General features: G+C 35.1%; 1 pseudogene; it reads left to right on the top strand.

Moving 5' to 3' along the window:
- Positions 1 to 1,267: 1,267 nt before the first annotated feature.
- On the top strand, positions 1,268 to 17,177 carry LOC123248166 (annotated as a pseudogene).
- Positions 17,178 to 25,485: the final 8,308 nt, after the last annotated feature.

Here is a 25,485-nt window from a genome sequence, read left to right as displayed (position 1 = left end):
TCTCTCTCTCTCTCTCATCTGTTTATCTAATCTGTCTTCCTATCATCCGTCCATCCATCTATATCTATCTGTCTGTCTATCTTTCTGTCTGTCTGACTGCCTGTTTCTTTCTTTTTATTCCTTTCTTCCTTCCTTCCTTCCTTCCTTCCTTCCTTCCTTTCTTCCTCCCTCTCTTCCTTCCTTCCTTCCTTCCTTCCTCTCTTTCTTCCTTCCTTCCTTTCTTCCTTCCTTCCTTTCTTTTTTCCTTTCTTTCTATATATTTATCATCCATCTATATATTTGTCTATGTTTCTATCTATCCACATATGCATATATAAATATATATATATATATGATTTGTATCCAGTCAGCAGCAGTTTTGTGTATCCCTATTTCTCAACTTATCTATCCAGTAACTAAGGACTGGTTTACAGAAATCTGAGTGCATGAAGGGAACTCACTATTTATGAGAAATCATTCAATGAATTTTACTGTGCAAGGAGGAAAATTTCATACTGTTAAAGCTGAGAGGGACTTTAGTCAAACATGCTCATCCAACTCCCTCATTTTATAGATAGGGAAAATGAGATTCAGATAGGAAAATTGATTTATTTAAAGTCACATAGCTACTTAATAAATAGATCCCAGGCTTTCTAACTTGAATAATTTCCTAATGTAAATAATTAAACTCTCAATTGATATTTTATTGATCCTGAAATCAATATGTCAAGTGTAAAAGTAGGACATGTGAGTTTTAAGTCCAATGGTTTTATGATCTGCTAGGAAGTGAAATGGATAGAATTTTAGCACAGAATCAGGAAGAGGGGAGTTCAAATCCAGCTTCAGATGATTACTAGTTTTATGATCCTGGGCAAGTCACTCATTTCTTCAACTATAAAATTGGGATAATAATAGCACCTAGCTCAAAAAGTTGTGATGATTAAATGACAGAATTATTTGTAAAGTTCTTAGCATAGTTTCAAGGATATAGAAGGCCCCATGCAAATATTTATTCCCTTTTCCCCTCCCTGTATTTGAAATAGGAACCAGTCTCTAGAAACAACAAAATAGCAACTCTTTGACCATAAATATCACCTCACGCTGAAAAAATAATTATTTCCCAGAAAAAAAATAAGGTTCTTGGCCCCAAGGTTGGGCAATGTTCAAGTTTCTGTTTTCTCTCTTGCAACAGATCTCTTCTTGAGAGGGATCATGAGAAATACACATCTTCAAGACTGTTTCCTTATTTTTCATTCATGCAAACCACTAGGTTTACTTGTGGGTTAAGATGGTGTCCTTGGAGCCTGCAAGACTATGGAAAGGGCAGGTAAGTGGCACAGTAGATAGAGTTCTGGGCCTGAAGTCAGAACTTCCTGAGTTCAAATACAGTCTCAGACTATTACAAGCTGTGTGACCCTGGGCGAGTCACTTAACACTCTTTGCTTTGGTTTCCTCATCTATCAAAAGAGCTAGAGAAGGAAATGGCAAAACATTCCAGTACTGTTGGCAAGAAAACCCCAAATGGGGTTACAAAGAATTGGACATAAGTGAAAAATAACAAAACAGCGAGACCCTGAGCAAGTTTCTTTATCTTTCTTAAAACAATCTTTAAAGCTATACATTGCAAAATGGGTGCTGAGTTGAGTTCCTAAAGGTACTTTTTTTCACTAGATATTCTCTATATCAATAGAATATTGATATTAATAGAATATTGAATATTGGCAAGTATGGTGCCTCCTCTCCTACAAAAAAAAAAGATTTCAAGAAGACTTTGTAGGGGCAAAAATCACATAAGATGGAGAGGCACATAAGACTTTCTATCCACACAAGTGGAGGGAGGACTTACACTGGTTAGACTATAGAAAGGAATGGAAAACACAGTGGCAGGCACCAAAAGAAAGACAAAGATAAATATGGTGTGCTCCTTACTCTTGAAGATCTTATAGTTCAGTAGTGGGAGTGAGTGAGTTATGGAAGCAAATATCTCTAATAAAAATGGAATGTTGGAGGAAATCCCTTTTAGTGGCATCACTCTAGTGGTATCGCTCTAAGTCTGGAGGAATGAGAAAGGTTCTATGAAAGCCATCAGAGTATTTAATTGGGTTCTTGGCTCATCTTGGGAACTGTTGCTCTAGTCTTGATTTTGTGTGGCTTTTATTTTGACTATTCCCTGACTGTGAAATTCACTCCCTTTCCCAGCATTATTATCAAATCTTGTGCCTGAATTCAGAAGAGGGACAAAGAAAAAAGAAAAGGGCAATTGATTTGTATGTTTCTATCATTTCCTTGGGAACATGATGAGCTTTTATTCTGGGGTGACTGCCGAATCGGCCTTGGTTATGATTAGATCTGTCACACTGTGGATGTGATACACCAGATATCCAGGGAAATAAAAGAGAGGGCAATTGTCCATGCTTGAATACCCAAGGAAGCCCCTGCTATATGATATAGTAGTGTTTGTGTGTATACCACTTCTACCTACACCTACAGGTTCATATGCATCTTCTTACATCTTACTCCCCAACAGGTACTCTTTGATCCAGTGATACTGGCATCCTAACTGTTCTGTGAATAAGACATTCCATCTCTTGGCTCAGAGAATTCTCTGGCTGTCCTGAATGCCTGGAATGTTCTCCCATTTGGGTTTCAACTACTGACTTGCTTGGCTTCCTTTAAATCCCAACTAAAACCCTCTCTTTTACAGGAAGCCTTCCCTAATTATTTCTGTTTTAACTTACATTGTATGAATTTGTTTGCATATTGTCTCTCCCATTAAATTGTAAGCTTATTGAGAATATGACCATTGCCTCTTTTTATATCTTCAGGGCTTAGCACAGTGCCTGGCACATATGAAGTGTTTAATAAATATTGATTGATTGATTGATTGATTGATTGATTGATTGATGTGCCTCAGGTGTTTGGGAGGTCAATGATAGGATGACTCAGTGTACCACAAAATATATATTACTAGAATTTGGCACAAGAAAGAACTTCAAGAGATAATCTGATTTGGTCTCCTGTCTCCAAATCAGATGATTTGGAATTAACCCCACTTTACAGATGAGGCAGCTGAGGTTCAATGAGATTAAGTATATTGCCACTTAGAAACAAAAGCAGATTTGAACAGATGCCTACTGCTCCTTAAAGCAGCTACAGAATGGTGGACATGGCAATGGTTTGATGTCTAAAGATCTGAGTTCAAAGCTGGACTTTATACCTTGGGACATGTTACCTTGCACAAGTCATTTAATTCTCTTGCATTTTAATTTTTCCCAAATGTAAAATGGAGGTAACAAATTTGTATTACCTACTTAACCAGGAAGTTTGCAGTCTATGAAATGCTTTGAAAACTGCAAAGCATTATAAAAATGTCACCGTCTCTAGCCCATGCTTTCTATCTTTCTTCCTCATAATCATCATCATGACCATCTTTTTTTTATTATTATATCTAGCATTTAAAAATGCTTTAAGGTGCCAGAGACAATATCAGATTGGATGGCATTTTGCCTGCATTTGTGATAAAATAATATATTTGCATTTATGGTCTCATTCACTAAGACATGTTATCACAAAGTGTTTTGTCAGCAGCCTTCTCCAATAATTCAATTCAATTTAGCCTAAATCAATTTAATTTAATTCCATTCAGTTCAGTTTAGCAAGCATTTGCTAAAGACCTACCTTTGTCCTGGCTCAACACCCCCCTTGCAACTCACTTTTGGAATTGTATCTAAGAATCAGATAATCCTAGATATCAAGGGTGGGAGCATCCTGCAAGATCATTGCATCCAACTTCTGCATGAAGCATGATTCCTTATTGAAACTTGCTAAGACTTATTAGACATTCTAAGGTGAGACTTCAAACTGTGTTCTTTTTTGGGTTCTTCATCATGCTTCCACTAGAAAATTAAGAAGAGTAGAAGGACCAGGGCAGAAAAAATGGAAATTAGTAAAGAAGGAGAGACCAAAGGGCTTAAATCTAAAGCAAAAGACGTGCTAAATTTCCATTTTTCTGCTGACATTGATAGAACTCTATATTTATGGTAGGGCTGCATTTGTTGGAATTTGTCAGATTTTGTACAAGCAAATGCACAGATGGAAACAAATTAATTTAGAGAGATGTGTGGACTTCTTTTTTTTTTGCAGGTGATCATTTCTATCTAGCCATTGCTGCTCATATTATATTCTTCTCTGAGGTTTCTTACTTTGCTTACTTTACTCTTTCATTTCCATTAGAACTAGCTCCATGTGAGGGGCATTTGTTTGACTCTCTATTCTATGCCTATAAGCAGCAAACCATGTTCATCTCTAGAGAGTAAGGTATTATTCAGTTTAAATAGAGACCATTTGATCCATAATTGATAAAATTTGCTTCCTGCTTTGAATGTCTCCTTTATTGATGTTCATTTATCCTCTTGAGTCATTTGATGATACCCTAAAGGGTCTGTGATCTCATTGATGTGCATATTTTCTCCATGATGAAGGTCAAAATCCATCTATGTCTTCTTATATGGAAGGACATTTGTCCATTTCTTCCCATAAATTCTCTGCAAGCCATTCACCCAAAGCTCTGGAGACCTTCCTTAAGGTCTCTTGACTTTGGATGAATATATATCAAGAAGGGTAATAAGTTATGGCTTTAATCCTTAAATATTTCCAAAATACTCCCTGATGAGGGAAGTCCACAGGATTTTAGAGCTAAGAGAGACTTTAGAGATCATCTAGCATATGCCTTTTATTTTAACAGATGAGAAAATTGAAGCCCACCAAATTTAATTGATTTGCCCAAGTGCAAATGCCTATTAAATTGTTGTTCTTCCTTCATTTTTGAAGAGGATCAATTACATCATTAAGATGATATCTTGACTTGCAAATGAGTTGGATTTAAGTGAAATAGAGTTGCCCAAAGTGTCAGCTTCATTCTCTCTTCCAGAGAGACTGAAGTCCAGTAGCAGGACAAAAATCAAGGTGATTTCCAGTGATCCAGAATAGAGTAGATTACCTTTGTGTCTTCAATGTCTTGCCAAGTTTAAATACTCCATAGCATATACTTCAGCCACCTTTATTGCTATTGGAACAGATCATTTTCATCCTCCCAGTCTGCCAGAGGAAGTCTTTTTGTGCTTGGAACAGATATCCCCTTCACTCACTAACAGGTTTCACACCTTTTAGTTACCCTCAACCTGGTTTAGTCCTTCTGTCTACATAATTTTCCTGGAGTGTTACCTCTGTGCATGCTCTAACTTTGTAGAGTAACAGGTAAGAAATGGGTGACAGATTGACACCAAATGTGAAAAAGGAGCCCTGAAAAGGACTCATCCTTACAATAGAGGTGCTAGTCTTCTCTGAACCCAGCAGACTTGCAAATGAACCCGAATCTTTTGGCTCTAAGTTACAAGTATGTAGAAAGTATGGACCAGATATCTGGTCCATATGTTGTAACATCTATTCTCAATGCAGTGTTCTCTCTTCTACAGCATATTGTTGTTCTGTTATTTCAGTCATATTCCAGTCTTCATGACCCCATTTGGAGTTTCTTCACAAAGAAAGTGAGTGGTTTTCTATTTCCTTCTCAAGCTCATCTTATAGATGAGGAAACTGAGGCAAATAGGGTTAAGTGACTTGTCTGAGGTCATATAGCTAGTAAGTGAATGAGGCTGGATTTGAACACATCTTCTTGATTCCAGGTCTGGTATTCTATCCACTGTGTCATCTAGTTCATCATCCTATATCATTCATTTCTTCTGGACCCTTTGATAGTGATTTCTTTCACTCTATTCTAATTGATCTAAGGGAAAAACTAAGGTATGATTATATTAATAACTTCACAGTTTACTGTAACAGGACCAAAAGGAAAGCTCAGATGAGATCTGATTCCCATTAGGAAATGTCAACACAAAAAGCATGTATTAAGTGCTTACTATATTCCAGGCTACCGTGCTATGTAATTACTGGGAATACAAATACAAGGAGGAAAAAAAGACAGTCTCTATCCTTAAGAAGATTACATTTTAATGGGAAACTTAAAGTATTATAGAAATATGAGTTGTTATTAGTACTAGTATTAGAAGAGAACTCATTTTTAGGAACAAAGAAGCATTTATTTACACAGAGGCACACTGGGTATAATAGGAAGAATATAGACATGTACTTGGAGTAATGTATAAAACCTATTTCTGTGATGTCTAGAAATCTTTTCTTTAGAAATAGGGTCTCTCTAAGAAAATAGCTACATATCTCTTTCCTTCTATCCTTACTTACACCCTGAATCCTAGCCATGGTTGATTCCATCCCTTGTGAGCACAACTGCTAGTATGAGCATATTGGCTATGAATATTAAAGAACAAAACATAAATGCCAAATGCCATACAATGTTGGCAGCAGGACTAATACATTGTTCTTATCTTGGAAACATTTCTATTATAATCACCCAGAAGACAGGAAATATGATTTCATTACTTCCTCCCTGCCCCTTTTGATATGCATATAATAGTCTCCTTTTCTGGTAAAATAAGAGTTAAGGACATCTTAAAATTTTAGTTTATTAGACTGAAGGTTCTATGAAGGCAAGGAATATACTTTTCTTAAGCTCTAGTTCTCTTCTTGCCACACCCCCATCAGAATTTTGCAGAGAGGATTTACTTAGCAAATATTTGTTGTGTTCAATTTAATCATGAACCAATTTCCTGATCCATATGATACCCATTAAATAATAAGGGAGAGGAAAACTTTATTCTGAATCATTATACATAACTACCTACAAATCCTTATATTTCTGAATGTGTTCCTCTTTACCCTCAAACAATAAGGTGTCTATCACCAGCACTTTTCACTCTGACAATTTTAGAACTTGAGGTTGCATGGAAGAAATAGAGAAGTAGATCATAGTATTTAAATATGAAAGGAAATTTAGAGTTCATCTAGTTCCTCTGACTAATTTTATCAATGAGAAAATGAAGGCCAAGGAAGGCAAAGTGCTTTCACAAGGTCACAAAAATATTAAGTCAGAGTCAGGATTAAAATAGAAGTCTTCTGATTCCGACTACAGTGTCCTTTTTACTGCATTATGTATGCACTTACAGTGATAACTGGAATATTTCATGCTTAGTACAACCTGTGATAACCTACCCTAGGAAATTGCATGTAAAGCAATCTGAAATTAATTTTAAAAAACAAACCCTCTTGAGGGACAATAGAGACAGAGACCTTGCATACCATACCCCTATCGTTAGAGACCTGGGATTTAGGAAGGCCACTCAACACTGGCACTGCCACAGGTGGATCTCAACTGGAGATGTAAATGTCAGTTTGAGGAAGCATGTGACAAATTTCTATTTTAAATTCTAGGCTAAACTGTTGCTTTTCAGTGATGAATTTTAAGTCAAGGTCTTTTAAATTTCAACCCCCTGGGATTGATCACCCTGTGCAAAGGAGCTCTATCTCCCTGAAATTTGACTTAATCCTTATAAAGCCAAGAAAATTACATAGCAATTCATTTTCTAAATTGAACTGAGAAAGTCATCACTTTATTTACTTGAATGAGAACATATGTAATATGCTCACATTTCTTCAAGCCAAGAGAGTCCGAATTGCATTTGTTTTGAATTAGCTTGTTTGCTTCTGTTCTAGGAGCACTAGAAGAAAAAAGGGAGGTGAAAGGGAAAAATGTAAAAAGTGAGCAAAATATGTAGATGATTATTCACCCTCATTATTCTGTGTAAAAGAATCAACTCTGAAGTTTGGGAAGAATTTGTTTTATCACTCATATATATATATATATATATATATATTATATGAGGTATACATTGCTAATGAATATTTTAATAATGTTAATTAATGAATTACATTGTCTATATTTCTCTTTCTCTAATTTATCCTTCCCAGGTTTGGTGATGAAGACCTATAGAAAGAATTAAGTAGAATGTCATCTCTCTGAAGATAATGTGTATCACAGAGAATATTGACCTTTTTTAATGTTTGGTAATATTCACTTTTTAATTCATATGATCCTGATGTCTTTTATGTATCAGCTTGTCAATAACTTAACCAATGTATTCTTTGATAACTGATTATACTCAGTGAACAAGCAAACAGATTTAAAATCAGCAATCCCTTTAACATGGAGAAATGGTACTGAGTCAGGGTTCTTTCATATTATCTTCCAGTTCATGATTTTGACTTTGGAAGAAAATGGAGACTTTGAAAATGAATGTAGATAATATAGAGAAGACATATATAGGTTGATTTCTTTTGGCTTCTTTAATGGATTCCATGAAATTCCAATTGACTGGATAAAAAAATTACTAGGCTAACTTTTTTTTTATATTAGCCCTTCTTAGGGGTCAGAATTGCTCCCAGAACCTAGTGAAAGGGTGTAACATTCAAACTGAAACTAAGTAAACCTGGCTTTGAAGATTAAAAGGAGAGAGAAGGGGACAGAGAGGCAAGAAAATAATTATAGAAGCACCAGCTCACTGCTTGGGGAATTCAGTAAAATGATAACAAAGAAGTGGAAGTTGAATTTATAATGTTGCTTCTGTCTTTTCCAATAAAAATAATGGTCTTCAAACTGGGAAGGAGAGAATTACTGGATAAGGGGAATTGGAAGGAGGGTAATATGGTAAGAAAACATCTAACTGTTTTAAATGAGTTTAGTTTATATTATCCTAGGATTTAGAAATGGAAGGGACCTTACAAATCATTTCCCCCCTTGTGAGAGATTTAGAATACATGAGAAAATTTGGAACTAGAGAAGTTAAATGACTTGCTCCAAATCACAATGGTAGTACGTGGCAGAAGGAAGATTCAAACACATATATCCTCTTCTAGTCAAGATGAATTGCATCCAGAGGTGTTGGAAGAAATTTAGAGTCACGGTTGGTATATTTTGAGGAATCAATGGAAAATGGAAAATGAGAACAACACCAGAAAACTACTGTAGAGGCAAAGAATAGATTAAGAAAATGCATGCCATTGAGCCTGATGATTTGCTAGCAACCAAAAAAATCAAGAATAGATTACAAAATAGAATATTTTGTAAGCATGAAGAATGAATGCAGTGATCATTAGATTCTCAGGAGTTCAAGGTCCTTGTTTATGTAAATTACTTGATATGATGTAGATATTTGCCAAATTTTAATGCACAGTACTATTATATTAAAACAATATAAAATGTCTTAGTATTTAACACATTTGATTACAGTGAGGATCCAATTATGATCCTGGAGTGCAGACTACAACACATCTACTTCACCATAACAGAAAAGGCTAATGATAACACTGGCACACGTTCCCTCTGAGAGCTACACTATAATCAGGGTATTTTGTTTTAGAAATTAAATAAATAAGAATGATTTATTTGCTGAATCATTTTCCTTTAACTGATTAGAAGCTCAACTAGGTCGGTTAGCCAATATGTGTTAGGGTGTATATTTGTTTGACTCAGTTTCCCATTTTTATCAGGTTTGGAGGTTACCTGTTTACTTTTTATAACAATGAATGAGCCAGTCCATTTTGCAAAATTTTATAGAGGAGAAATTGAGGCCCTAAAAATGGAATAGCATGCTTAAGACCACATAAAAATAAATTTGCAGAATTTGAATTCAAATATTGGTCCTCTGAGTTCAAATTTGAAGATCTTTTCATTATACAAAGATACTGAATTATTGAAAGATTCACATAGTGTATAGGAACCAAATATTTTCAGGTAATAAATGGTTATGATCTAGTTGTGAAAAGATATCAAAAGTCCATTTTTTTAAATTTAAGTATCCTTTTTGTGGTGTTATCTGGTCCAAAGACTGGTCTGGCTAATTAGAAAGAGACTTCTCTACCGGAAGTTGGTCACTTTAGCCATGGCAACCAATGATACAGATGAAAATACAAAATGGTCTTGAATTCTAGGAGAAGCCTTTTGGTTTCTAGTGATAGAAGTACTGGTACTGGCAGAAAAAGAAACAAAAAAAAACAGAAAAAGGAACTAAGAATCACATAGGTTTTTGACTGTCTACAAATATTAACTGCTGATTTTTCAATTAAAAAAAAGTTTGTTCAAAAACCAATGACTTGATATGCCACAGAAGAAATGGTAGCATATCTATACTATACTAAAAATCTTTCCACAAATTAAATCAGAAGACTTAAAAAAAGATATAGCCAATGGGAAGAATTTGTAAGTTTCTCTTGGGAGAAATGAATAAAGAAATTGGAATTGGTTTTGTTAGGTACCTAAGGGAAATAATAAACATTATTTCATGAAAAATTTGGTCATCTCTCCTTGCAGGTCTCATGAAGAACAAGGAATTTAGCATTAAGAGAGTCACAGCTTCTGCATTAGCATTTGTTGCAGAGGATGAAAAAAACTATTAAGAACATAACAGATTCTTACAAAACCAAGTGAATATATATTTTGATACTTAGTGGCTTCAATGAAAAGATTGTTATAGGGGAGGATAACAAAAAATGTTGAGAAACACATTTGATATTAATAATGGAAAGAGGACAAAAACTTGTTGTTTACTCAGGAATCTAATTTTTGTTTATCAACAATATTTTATTCAAGAAGAGAGTAGTAAGATACTGGGCATGGTAATGCAAAGGACCATCACAAAACAATAAAATTGCTTTTGTCTTCACAAATAGAACACTTGCTATAGATCCAGGATTATTTCTACTTCTATACAGAATGACTAATGATAGGAATTAATAAAATTTTGTAGAAAACATAAAGATCAGAAGAAAACATTATGGAAGATCACAATATATAATGACATATTTAAGGAAATTTTAGACACTAGAAAATTCAACTAAAGACATAATTTCTGATTATTGATATTTCTTACAGAAAAATTATTGATATAAAACAGTTGCCACAGCAAAGAAGCCACAAAAAACTTAGTAATTAATCTGGTCAACCTCCATGGAGATATGACAGGCAGAAAACTCCTTTTTTTTTTTTAAGGATACAAGCTTAATTGCATACATTTCAGAGAGGAATGATAGAATTTTTTTTAAATACTCTATCACCTTGCAAAACCATGAAAAGCAATAGAATAGAAAATGACCCTGTAGAAACATTGCCATTAACACCCAAACAGGCCAGATCATTCCAAGAGCAGTTATAGATAAAACTGAAAGAACAATTGTAGATATGGATGCAGAAAATCTGCCAGTGACTCCATGGTTGTACATTCATATTATTATTAGCAGTAGAATCCCACATTTGAATTCTAAGCTCTTACTACCTATTGAAAACAGTCATTAGTTGGACTAGTTGGACCTAACTAAATAGAGTGAACATTAGTATGTGAGAAAGCACAACTTAAAAGGTTCTCAGGAATCAAATTTCAAGTTAGCTCAACAGAGAAAATTGCAGGCAAATCGAAAAGATCTCAGTTGATATTATTACCTCCTCCCATCCTCACCAAAGGCAGCCAAGAAAATATCACTAACTACAAACCAAAATGCCTGCTTTCTCATTAAGGATGGGGCATGTATGGATCAAGGATGTCCTTGATGAATATATGATACAGGAACAGCTAGAGTTTTGATGATGATTTTTTTGGAAAGTAGGTCTACTCTCCACAGTTGCATTGACCAGGAATGATAGAAAATATATGATCTTGATTTTGTTTTTTGATGATTTATTTAAGGTATTAAACTCAAGATGGCAAAACAACCTTAAAGGTGTCTGCCATGCATGTGTTAAGATCATCTAAAATTCACGTATACGGTTTTCTTTCATTAGCCCTATCAATATGTATTAATGCATAAAACTAGAAAATGGAACATCACCAAAGATATTTTCATTGTCACAGAATACATTCTGGGAAAAAGAGTGACTTTTAAGACAATGGAGCTTCCTTGGTGAGATCAATAGACATTTGAAGGAGATTGCTCCAGAAATGCACACAGAAAACACTAAATGGATGAAGAATTCAATTTTCCCTGATGATGATAATATATAGATAGATAGATAGATAGATAGATAGATAGATAGATAGATAGATAGATAGATAGTTGGATGGGTCGTCAATTGACCTCATTAGTTAAAGGGAGCAGTCTTGCTAAGACCTAAGAGGAGACCTTCCTCTCTCCTCTGAGAAAACTTGTACAAAATATCAGTATATAAAAACTCTACCCAGAAGATTTCAGACTCAGACACCTCAGACAATATTCCTCCTACAACCTAGAGCTCAAGAAAATACAGGTATCTCTTCCACATTGTGACTTTCCCCATTGCAGTTCTGATATATCACAGGTCAGCATAAGAAATTAAATGGGAATTATTTTTGGGGGGTGGATTTTGTGGAAGCCACATATGACACATGAAGAAGGCTGGTAGATGACACAGGGAAAAGTTTGGAAATTCAGAAATACATAAAATATATATGTTATTATGTATTTTATCTTTTAATACCATAAATACACATAATATCTTTTTAAAAGTGAAAATAAATAATAAGTTAAACTTTGTGAAAAGAATGTAAAAGCCAGCAGATGACACACAAAAGGCTAGAAATATGGAAATATCTTAACATTGACCCAAACATAGGATATAATCAAACGCTTAACCCAAATTTTACAATAAGGTGCTGTAAACATCCCACAAAAGAAAAAGTCAAAAAAATCAGACTTTTTTTGGTACATAGGGAGGATCAAAAAATTTTACACACATTTTTCAGATCACTGGGGTGCTTTACCCCTGACCTCCTTGATGTGGAAAGGAAACTGGTATTTCTCTTTGAAGAAAATTAGCTTCACCTTCTGAGTGTCCATCACTCTCACCTGTATAGCTTTTAGCACCTTTTAGTTTACTTTAGACTTGGTTAAGTCCTGAGTAACCATTCTTATCTCATTTGATATTTATTATTCTCTAGCATTTAACTGTATTTTATCTTATTCTGTTTCATTTATGTATTCCACCACCACCTCCAGCCAAAAATTTAAATAATGAAGAGGAAGGACCAGTATGGGTGGATGAGATGTTTCAAGGTAAAAGTCCATACTTTCTGAGATCTTGATCAACCAAAGGAAGCTTTCCCTCCTCCCCCCAAATTAATTCCTCAGAATATTGACAACCCAAAACCAGACCCCAAGTAGAATTAATTCAGTCATGAACAAGACTCTAGCTAGAAAAGGCTGCTTCAGGGAAAGCTGCTTACTATATGGTACATGAGAACACATTAGGATGAACATAACATTTTATCCTCAAAAGAACAATGAACAGTCCTAAAAATAGCTCAGGAGAGTTATTAGAACCTTGTTTGCTTCTGATTTTTAATCTTTATATGACAACATTTGTGAATAAAAATCTAGTTTTGCTTTTTTGCTGACATCAACCAAGCATCTCAAACACTACTTATTGCTGACTAAGAAGTATGCAGATTGGAAGACATAAAAAAGTAGGCTAAATCGGTCAGTAAGTATTTATTAAGGGTCTACTAAGTAATGAGTACTTTGGAATATGAAGACAAAAATGAGAATATAATGTCATCAAAGAGTTTATACTGTCTCCAAAAACTATTGAGAAGGGACTCAAAATGGGCTGAGTCCTCCCCAAACCCCCCCAAAGATGGCATTGGCTTTTGAGGTAAAAACCTAAAAACCCCAAATGATAGAATCTTTAGAGTACCTTAGCCAAGTTGTTAAAACACAGCAGGGAAAGCCAGACCACCTTCAAGATGTTCTCCAATGCACAGGAACCTCCAAACCTCTCCTAAAATTGTTTAGGTCCAGCTAGCAAACAAGAGCTTAGGAACAGGAAGGGACAGTTTTTTCTCACCCAAGTCCCTTTCTCTCCAGCCCTTGCATTCCAGAATCCTTTCCAGGGACCATGTCTAAATTTGCCTCAGTCCTTTTGGAGACAATTTCCACTTCCCTTGCACTTACTCTTATCCCCTATAACCCTATTCCTACATTACTTTCCTAAGGGAAACAACATACACACAGATAATAGTGACAGGGATTAGACATAGGGAACTCCTAGGTGAGAAAACTTCTACAATTGCAAGTTAGTCCCTTTCCTGGAATTTATACTTTTAGCGCTGTCTATAGTACTTGGAGGTTAAATGATATGGCCAGGGTCATGCAGCCAAAATATTTCAGAGGCAGAAATTTAACGTGGGCCTTCTTGGCTTTAAGATCATCTCTGTTTCCTCTACACAACCACTGCCTTATACATAAGAAAATACAAACTATGTACAAATTAGATTTTGAGAATAGAGCACTACCACCCAGAAGGGCATCCAGAAAGGTTTCTTGTGGAAAGTGGCACTGGTGCCAAGCCTTGAGGAGAAGCAGGACTTCTAAGAGGCAGAAGTGAGGAAGGAGAACATTTTAACATGGGGTGGAGACGGTGGGACAGGTGACAGCTTGTGCAAAGACATAGAGGTTGGATATGGAATTTCATGTATTAAAAAAAAACCCTAGTAAATATATGGCCTTTTTCATTCTAAAAAAACCAGTGGGGAAGGATCAAAAGCTAAACCAATTAACTTCTTGGCTTTTGTAGCTGAAAAAATAGACCAAGGAAGTAAGGAGAGTGAGTGCCTTTTAAGCCCCACTTTAGTAGGGAGTAGATCAGTTTATGTAGATTCATCCTAAGGAAAGGTAGCTATAAGAGAAAGAAATCATGGATGGGGACAATTAGTTTCATTTTTGTTGTTGTTCGGTTGTTTCAGTCATGTCTGACTCTGCATTATCCCATTTGGGGTTATCTTGGGAAAGATAGGTCGATTTGCCATTTCCTTCTCAAGCTCATTTTACAGATGAGAAAACTCAGGCAAATAGAGTGAAGTGACTTGCCCAGGGTCACCCAGCTAGTAAGTGTCTGAGGCCAGATTTGAATTCAGGAAGATGAGTCTTCCTGACTCCAGACTTGGCACTCTATCTACCATGCCACCTAGCAGAAACAATATTATAAATGGGATTGCATACAGATTTTCATTCAAAAACTGAATGATCCTGAATAGAAGAGGAATAGTGGTAATAATGTTTAGTGCAACTAGTAAAGGTTGGAATCATCACTCTAGTAGCTGAGGTCTTTTTTGGATTTATCTTCTAAATGCACTGCATTTGAAAAGGTGATTGATAGTTATTACATTTCCACTTATGGTTGCGTACCCATAGTTGTTTTTCCAAGTATAGAAAAGCAAGTAAAGCTGCTGCCTTTTTATCTTGTTCACTATTCCTAGGACTTCTCATAAGGTAGTGTTGATTTCCTGTGGCAGAGCTAGGAAAGATTCATCTATCGGTCTGCTGGTGCTGCTCACATTACGGCGGTCATTGGTTGTGGTTAGGGATATAGCACAGGTGAAGAGCATCGGGATTCTTTCTGCTGGAGAGCATCTTCAAGCTGTGAACGAATGAAGGCATAGTGGATAACTGGCCTTAAAACCAGGAAGATGTTGGTTCAAAGCACACCTCTGACATGCACTGACTGTGTGAATCTGGGCAAATCATTTAACCTCTCAATGCTCTTGGTAACTCTGAGACTATAAACTACAGAGAAGATGCTCCCTTGCATTAGTAGAAAGGGTTTTCCCACTCAGGAGTGAATACTAATGAAATCATGGATCCAGTCACTATCTTTGGGTCTCATCACTTTGTTAAAAACACTCATTTAGTTCACACTTACCAGGCAGGTAGAACAATAAAATTCTCTCCAAATTCCCATAAAAGCCTTTCCTAAGAATTCTTTCAGCTTTCAGGGGAAACCTTTATCTTTTCTCCTGGGTAGGATTATATACTTTGTAATGTAGACTCTGCAGTTAGATGAGTGCTAAAGTGTGTGCATAAATTAAAGTAAGGGGCTACTCACCCAATGAGAATATTTTCTGAATTTCTAACTTAAAATCTGAATAAATGGGTGGACTAAATTTAAGCCAAAATATATAAGCATTTGGAAATGCTGCTTAATACAATCTTAGACTATATTCAGAGGTAGCGATGTTACCGCCATACTCTGTGTTGGTCAGAGCATAGCTGGAAGGTTGAGATTGAGTTCTACTTCTTTTGGAATGTAAGCTAATAAGGCAGGGGTTGGAAAGAGTCAAGATGATAAAGGAAGACAAGGAACTAGCCCCAAATCTCCCAAATTCCCCTCCAAACAAAAAACAATACCTCCTCAAATCATATTCTGGAGAAGCAGAATGAATAAAAGTTCAGATGAAATAATTTTCCCTGCCCAAGGCAATGCAGGGGGTCAGCAATAAAAGTCTACCTTACCAAGGTTGTGGCTGACTCAGAATACCTTGCTCAGGAAGCCTTAGAGGGAGCACAGAATGTAGCAGATGTTGGAGACAGCTACATAACCACCAGTAACAGCTTCGACTCACAGATAGTAATGGGTTGGAAAATGATCAGAAAGAGATTATAAGGAACCCTTTGCTGGTCCTGAATTTAGAGACCTGTTGTGTTGCCAGGGGACCATCCATGCTTCCTCTACATTGCCCTGTACTGGAGTGTTACTGGCACCATAATGACTATGGTGAATTCTGAGGGGCTTGGCAGCTTATACAATGGGTTGGTGGCTGGATTGCAGCACCACATAAGCTTTGCCTCTGTCCATATTGGCCTCCATGACTGTCAAGCAGATCTACACTAAGGGGCATGAGCACGAAGGCATTGGAAGCCATGTCCTGGCAGGCTGTACCACAGGGGCACTTGTAGTAGGTATAGCCCGACCCATAAAGGTGCTGAAGGTATGTTTTCAAGCCTAGGCTTGTGGAGGTGGCAGCCTGAGATGCCAAGGCACAGTGAATGCCTATAAGACTATTCCCATTGCCTTAGGACCTATGGAAAGGAACTTCATCCAATGTCATCCACAATGCTATTGTCAACTGTGCTAATCTGGCGAACTATGACCACATCGAAGATGTTCTCCTGATGGCCCACCTCATGACTCGACCTTCCACTCCACTTCACATTAACCTCTGAGGTTGACTTTTACACCACCATCATTGCTTCCCCCGTGGATATGGTCAAAATGAAGTACGTGAATTCTGCCATGGACCAGTATGTCAGTGTTGGCTACCGTGTCTTCCCCATACTTCAGAAAAAGAGACCTCAAGCCCTCTACAAAGGGTTCATGCCTTCCTTCCTCCACTTGGGCTCCTGGAATGTAGTGATATTTGTCTCCTATGAGCAATTAAAATGGGCCCTCATGGAAACTTTGTACTTCACAGGAAACTCCTTTCTGAGTCCTTTCCTGTCAGTTTTCTGCCTTATACTCCCTGCTCCCTTTTGAATTCAGGTCCCATCCTGGTCACATTTCTTTTTACTTTTTTTTCCTTTTTCCTCTCCTCCACTGCTGTACCTCTACAGAGAACCATACCTTTTCCCTCTTAATTTGATTTAATCCTTCTCCTGTCTTATTTATCTCAAGTGCCTTATGTCCATTAAAGCTAGATGAGAACTCTTCCTACCAAATGTTCTGGGTCATGGTCCCAGAACAAAGAGGAGCATTAGTACTTATGGCCACAGGGAAGCAGGTTCACTGATCCCAGCTCTAGGGAAGAGAAGAGTGCCTATGATTACTAACAGGGGAGTAGGTATCCTTGTATTAATTCCAAAGAAGAAAGGAGCATTAGCAATTGCAGCTACAGGAGAGGAGGGGACTTGGTCACAGTTCCAGAGTCAAGAGAAACACTAGCACTTGTACCTACAGGCAAACAAAGTGCTTTCCTGAGTAAAGACCAGAGTAAAGTCAAGGAAAGCAGTGAAAATGAAAAAATACAGACTTATAGAACTTCCTCTGAAAACAATAGCATGAAAAACTTTTATCTTGGAACAATGTCAAGTACACTCTGGTAACACTGTTCAACTAAACACAAAGTTAAAAGTTAAGAAATAGGCTGGAAAAAGTGATCAAATAACAATACTAACAAACCTATCCATAAAGAGTTACTATTTTGACAGGGAAGATCAAATAGAAAAAAGAAGACAATGGTGTCAAAACAGCTAAAAGCAAAAAATATGTGAAATCAACAACAGTCCAAAAGAATTCCTAGAGAGTGCAAAGGGGATTTAAATTATCAAATAAAAGAGATAGAGGAAAATTGGGGAAAGAAATGAAAGTGATGAAAGAAAATTATGAAAATAGAGTCAACAGCTTAGTAAAAGAAGCACAAAAAATACTGAAGAAAATGACCTCTTATAAACATGGCCAAATGGTAAAAAAGGCACAAAAATCTACTGAAGAGAGAACTCTTTAAAAAAGCAAAATTGGACAAATGAAATAAGAGGTATAAAAATTCACTGAAGAAAAGAACTTTCTAATGAGAGGAGTTGGCTAAAAGGAAAAAAGGTTATAAAAGTTCTCTGAAGAAAATAATTCCTTAATTAGAATTCATCACATGGGAGTTAATTGCATCATCAGATATCAAGAAATAAAACAAAAATATTTAAATAAAAGAAAATTTGAACAGTATCACCAGAATAACAACTAACCTGGAAAAAAAAAGATTGAGGAGAGATAATTTAAGAATTATTGATCTATCTTAAAGCCGTGATTAAAAAATGAAGGAACCCAGACATCATATTCAAGAATTATCAGGGGTTTCTGCCCTAATATCCTAGAATAAGAGAGTAAAATAGCAAATGAAAGAATCTATAAATTTCTGAAAGAGAAACCAAAATTAAAACCTCCAGGAATATTATAATTAAATTCCAGAACCCCTAAGGTCAAAGATGAAATATTGCAAATGGACAGAAACACTTAAAATATCATGGAACCACAGCCACGATCACACATGATTTGGCAGCTTCTACATTAAGGTGGATGATAGGGCTGGGACTGTGACATTCTAGAAATCAAAGGAGCTAGGATTACAATCAAGAATAAGATACTCAACAAAAATGAGCATGATTCTTTGGGGGGGGGGGACTGTGTACTTAATGAAATAGAGGACTTTCAAACATTCCTGATAAAAAGACCTGAGCTGGAAAGAAAACTTGACTTTTGAATACAAGACTCAAGAGAAGCATAAAAAGATAAATATGAAAGTGAAATCATAAGGGATTCAGTAAGGTTAAACTGTTTGCATTCTGATGTGGGAAGGTGATAATTATAATTCCTATTATTATAATGCCCTATTATTATCAGGGCAGTTAGAAGTAGAATGTACATGCATAAGGCATGGTTTTGAGTTGATCATGATGGCATAATTTCAAAAAAATTAAATTAATGGGTTAAAAAGGGGATATGCTAAAAGAAGGGGATAGGGAAAAAAACAAGAGAAATTTTTCACATAAAATAGATGCAAAAGGAAGAACTTTTACAGAGGAGGGGAAGATGAACAGGGGAACAGATGACACTTGAACATAATTTCATCAAAAGATTGGTATAGACATCTATCTTACTCTATAGGAAAGAAGAAGGGAGGAGAACAAGAGAAAAGGTGAGTTCTGATAGAAGGGAGGATGATTAAAGGAGAAGTGGTCAGAAGTCAAACATATTCTTGAGGAGAAATAAGAGAGAGCGCCAGAGACAGAGAAAGAAAGAAAGAAAGAAAGAAAGAAAGAAAGAAAGAAAGAAAGAAAGAAAGAAAGAAAGAAAGAAAGGAAGGAAGGAAGGAAGGAAGGAAGGAANTTAGCCCAGGTCCGGCTCCCCTCCGGTGTGTGACCGTCTTCAACTGAAAGGCGATGCTGACCGTTACCCTGACAACAGCTAGGGGCGGAGAGCGGAAACAGCGGAAAGAAGAGGATGTGGAAGCGAAGGACCACGCAGTCTAGACGGAGATTGCCGGGAAGTGCCGAAGCCAATGGGCTTCCTTCGCCAGGACGCCTCCAAGTGAAGGCAGAGGCGGGTCATAGTGTTGGAAGAAGCAGAGGATTCCCCTAGTAGGGAGATTCATAGCTTTTGGACATGGAAGATCTGCTACCAGTCAGGGTTGAGGATGGAGTGGTGCAGGAAGAAGAAGAAAGAGGCAGGACAATGACAAAATGACAATCCAGGAAGGAAGGAAGGAAGGAAGGAAGGAAGGAAGGAAGGAAGGAAGGAAGGAAGGAAGGAAAGAAGGGAAAGCTAACTAAAAGAAAATAGAATGGAGGGAAATACACAGTTGGCTATCCTAATTGTCAATGTGAATAGGGGAAAAAACTCATAAAATGGAAGCAAATATAAAAAATAAGTTGCTGGAGCAAAATCTACGATGCTTCAATGGAGGTTTAAAAAAAAAGCAAAGGGTAGCAATCATAACTTCAGACAAATCAAAACCAAAAACAGACCTAATTAAAAGAGACAATCAGAGAAGCTTCATATTGCTAAGAGGTACTGTAGAAAATGAAGTAATATCAGTACTAAATATATATGTTCTAAGTGGCAGAGCATCCAAAATATTAAAGGAAAATTTAAATGAATTACAGGAGGAAATCAACAAGAAAACTATATGAGCAGGGAAAGCTCAACTTTCCCTGCTCAGAGCTAGCTAAATCGAACCATAAAATAAATAATAAATAATAAAGTAGTTAAGAATATGAATAAAATTTTAGAAAAGTTATATATGATAGACTTCTAGGAAAATATATGACAATAGAAATCAGTTTACCTTTTTCTCAGCCTAACATGGCATCCTTCATAAAACCTGACCATGTATTAGGGCATAAAAACCTCAAATATAGAAAAAGAAGTATTAAACACTTCCTTTTCTGACCATAACAATACAAATTACATTCAATAAAGGGTTCTGGAAACATAGAATAAAAATGAATTGAAAACTAAATAATCTAATCCTAAAGAATGCGTGGGTAAAAGAACAAATCATAGACATAATCAAAATTTCATTAAAGAAAAATGGCAAAATACTGACATTTATGGGATGAAACTAAAGCAGTACTTAAGAGAAAATGTACATCTCTAAACAATTACATCAAGTAAAAAAACTAGAAATATAACGAATTAAAAATCACTCATTAAAAACTGAGTTAGAAATCCTGAAAATCAAAGAAGAGATGAATAAAGTTAAAATTTTTAAAAAAAAACCTAAATAAAAAAACTAAACTAGACATTAAACTTACAAATAAAACTGGGAACTGGTTTTATGGGGGGGGGCAGGAATAACATGATTTAAATCATTGGTTAATTAATTTTTAAAAAGAAAGAAGAAAATCAATTTACCAAAATAAAAAATGAAAATGGTGAATTCACCAACAAAGATCATGAAATTAAAGCATTTATAAAATAAATGAAACAACTCAAGTGAAATGTATGAATATTTACAAAAAATATATAAATTTCCTAGATTCAAGGAAAATTTGAAAACTCAAATTGCCCTATTTAATAAAAAAGAAATTGAATATCATAAATGATCTTGCATAGAAAAAACCAAAATAGTCAAATGGATTCATAAGTGAATTCTATCAAAGTTTTAAAGATCAATTCAATTTCTATATTAAAAATATATTTCTTTTTAGAAAATCAGGCAGAGAAGAATTCATAGTGTTGATATCTATAGCATAAAGAGAAAAAACAGAGCAATAAAATCATAGACCAATTTCCTTAATGAATATTAATACAAAAATTTTATATAAAATACTTGCAAGGAGATTACAGCAATACATCACAAAGATCATATACTATGACCAAGTGAGATTTATACCAAGAATGAAAGGCTGGTTCACTATTAGGAAAACTATGAGTGTAATGACCATATCAAAAATAAAAACATAGAAAAACATACGATTTTCTCAAGAAATACTGAAAATGCTTTTGACAAAATAAAAAACTTATTCCTATTTAAAAAACACTAGAAAGCATAGGAGCAGAAGGACCTTTCTTCAAAATGAAAATTAGAATCTATCTTAAATCATCAGAAAAGATTATGTGTAATGAGGATAAGCTAGAAGCCTTGCCAACAAGACCAGGGGTGAAGGAAGGTGCCAATTATCACCACTCTTATTGGATATTTTACCAGAAATGCTAGCTATAGCAATAAGAGAAGAAAAAGAAATTTCAGGTTAAACTAGGCAATGGAGAAACAAAAGTATCATTCTTTAGAGATGATATGATGGTATAGAATCTTAGAAAATTAACTAAAAGACTAACGGAAATAATTAACAATTTCAACAAAGTTGCAAACTATTTTTAAAGGCATAAATTATCAGCATTTATATATAGTACCAAGAAAGTTCTATAAGAAGAGATAGAGAAATTTGGCCTTGGCAGCATTCCTCGCTGTGTTAACAGTGTTAACCCTTTAAATTCAGGTTTGATAGGAACTTAAAGCTTTTCAATAAGTTCACAATACTTTTCAACAAGAAATCACAAAGATCACAAAAGGGGTCAAAAGAGGAGTCTCAGATTTTCATCTATTCTCTTATTGGCTTCCCACAGTAAATTATCATAATAATCTAATATTTGATGAACCAAGAGATCCAAGCTTTTGGGATAAGATCTCACTATTTGAGAAAAATTACTAGAAAAACTAGAAAGCAGTTCAGCAGAAACTAAGTATAGACCAACATCTCACACTATATCAAAATGAGGTCACAATGGGTTCATGATATAATCATAAAGGATGATATCAAAAGGAAATTAAAGAAGCACGGAAAAATTTATCTGTCAGATGTATGGATAAGGAAATAATTTATGACCAAAAAGAGATGGAAATCATTATAGAATATAAAATCAATAGTTTTGATTACATGAAATTAAAATTTTTGCACAAAATAAACCAATGCAACCAAGAAAAGAAAGCAGGAAATTTGAAAAATTATATATCATGTTTCTCTGATAAAGGCCTTATTTCTCAAATATATAGAGAACTGAATCAAATTTATTAAATAAAAGCCATTCCCCAGTTGACTACTGGTCAAAAGATAGGAACAGGTAGTTTTCAAAAGAAGAAATCAAAGCTATCTTTAGTCATATGAAAAATATTCTAATTATTAGAGAAATACAGTTGTAACTCTGATATACCACATCATTACTATCAGCTAATTGGCTAATATAACAAAAAAGAAAAATAGCAAATATTGGAGAGGATGTAGAAAAACAGGGACGTTAATTTACTGCTAGTGGAGTTGTGAACTGATTCAATCATTCTGGAGAGCAATTTGGAGCTCTGACTAAAGAGCTTTAATATGGTGCATACTCTTTGACCCCAAAATACCATTAATAGATCTTTATCCCAAAAAGATAAAAGAAAAAAGGAAAAGGGCTTATATGTAAATGTTTCCAACAGCTCTCTTAGTGATGTCAAAGAATTGGAAATTAAGGGTATGTCCATCCATTGGGGAATGGCTAAAAAAGGTGTGTAGATGATTGTGATGGAATATTATTTTAATACAAGAAATAGTGAGCAGCATGCTTGCAGAAAAACTTGGGAAGACTTACATGAACTGATGCAAAGTGGAATGGTCAAAATCAGAACAATGTACATGGTAACAGCAATATTTTATAATTATCAATATATGAATGACTTAGCTATTCTCGATAATACCATGATCCAAGACAATTCATAATGAAATATACTATCTGTCTCCAGAGAAAGAACTTAAAAATTTTGAATGCAGATTGAAAAATACTTTTTTATTTTATCTTTTTAGCTTTCTTTTTCTTTTGTCTAGGGTTCCTTTTGTCACATGACTTATATGGAAATAAGTTTTGCACGACAACACATATATAATCTATATCAATTTCCTCCCTTCTCAAGGAGGGAGACAGAAGGGAGAGAGGGAAAGAATTTGGTACTACCAAAATAAAAAACAATATTTAAATTTAGTGCATATAATTAAGAAAAATCAAAATAAAAAGGCAAATAACTTAGCCTTTAAAAAACAGTACTTGCTTCAGCAGGACATTATACTAAAAAAAAAAACCCACAAACTTCTCTGAACTAAACAAAGTTGATATCAAAAGTAATGGCATCATAGATGCTATTTCATTCATTCATGCTTTCATTCATTTATTCAGTTATTAGTACAACATTTTATGAAATATGTTGATTAAGGATTCAACTTGTCTTTCAGTTTTTAATTTGGTTTTTGTTTGTTTGCCCATAGGGTAGAGCCAAGAGCAATAAATGGAAAGTATGAGACAAATTTAAGCTTAATATAAAATTGTTTTTTTAAGAAAGAAAGAAAACTATACTATCACTTAGAAGTGTTCCAAAGTGGCATAGGTTGTCTTAGATGTAGTAAATTCTCTTTTACTGAAGTTCTTCCAGCAAGAGGGTCACTAGTCAGACAGGTTTAAGGAAAATCTGTATTGATAACAGGTTTGGCATGCATTATCTCTGAGTTGTCTTCCAACTCTGGAAATCTGTAAAAAGCAATTTCAAACTGGTCATTAGTATTTTGTGTTCACCTGTGAGTATGGTGGATGAAGAACAAGGAGAATCATATTACCTTTGTACTAAATTGGAACTGCTCAAAAATATTCTGAATTCACAGCTAGAAAATAGAGTGACAGAATTAGCAAGTGATTTTTCAATGAATATCAATCAATAACCATCTATTACAGCTCAGAAATCAACAGTCTGGCAAATTCACTCTAGTACAGTACATTCATTGTTCTATAGTAAAAGAAAAGCAATAGTTACTGGTAAAGAACTGGTTTGATTCTTCTCAAACAATATTAAAATGTTAGAGGTTTTGTTCTTATTGTTGTGAATAAGACTCTCTGAACACTATCAGTAGTTCATTTGAAATATTTGTTGAAAAATATCTGGCAACTTTTGTTGTTTATCTGAATAGGACAAAGAGAGATACATTGAAAAGGCTTATCTAGAAGTCAGCCATAGCATAAGTACACTGAAATTTAGCACCCCAGTTTTTCAGAGGACAAAGGCTGGATGCATTTATATCTTCTTAAGTATGTCAAAGAACCTTGAGAACAGAGAGCAAAATACATGACATTGTTTTTCTATTATCTAATGTCAATTAGGCCCTCACTACAGAAAGGCAATCCTTTTCATCCCCCTAAATGATTATCTCACTCTCCACCAAGCTGTTTTAAACCTTTTCTCTCCTCAAACTCCCCCTACATTCCTGACCTCAGGGTGGTCAAAGGACCTTTTCTCATATCTTACTTTGTAAATAGAAGTCATTCACTTTTTTCTCAATCTTTTTCCTTTTCTCTTGATCTCAAAAATCATTTGACATCATTCCTCAATCTCTCTTCCTTTAATTCGGTCTCTGATAATGAGGTGGCCCTTCTCCTTGGTATGGCAAAACCTTCTACATGTACTCTTTTTTTGTTACCAATTATTTTTACATAAAACTTAATATGATATGTGACACAACAATAATAAAATAGATAATATTTGTTATAAATGTAATTAATTTAAATAAATATACTTATCCAAGAGAAACAAATTCCCACATTACTATGCCCAAAAATCTATGTCTCATTCCTTTTTCCTCTCTCTCCCACCTCTCCCTCCCCAAGAAGGCAGATAATATGATATAGGTTGTATATATGATCACGTAATATATATTTCCCTGCTTTGCCTGTTGTGAAACAAAATCTATATTGCTTACATTAGAGGAAAATTCATGGAGGAAAGA

Source organism: Gracilinanus agilis, chromosome 1 (genome assembly GCF_016433145.1).
Source record: "Gracilinanus agilis isolate LMUSP501 chromosome 1, AgileGrace, whole genome shotgun sequence".
Taxonomy (NCBI): domain Eukaryota; kingdom Metazoa; phylum Chordata; class Mammalia; order Didelphimorphia; family Didelphidae; genus Gracilinanus; species Gracilinanus agilis.
The sequence above is the reverse complement of the archived record's forward strand: the minus strand, read 5'-3'. Positions and strand labels throughout refer to the sequence as shown.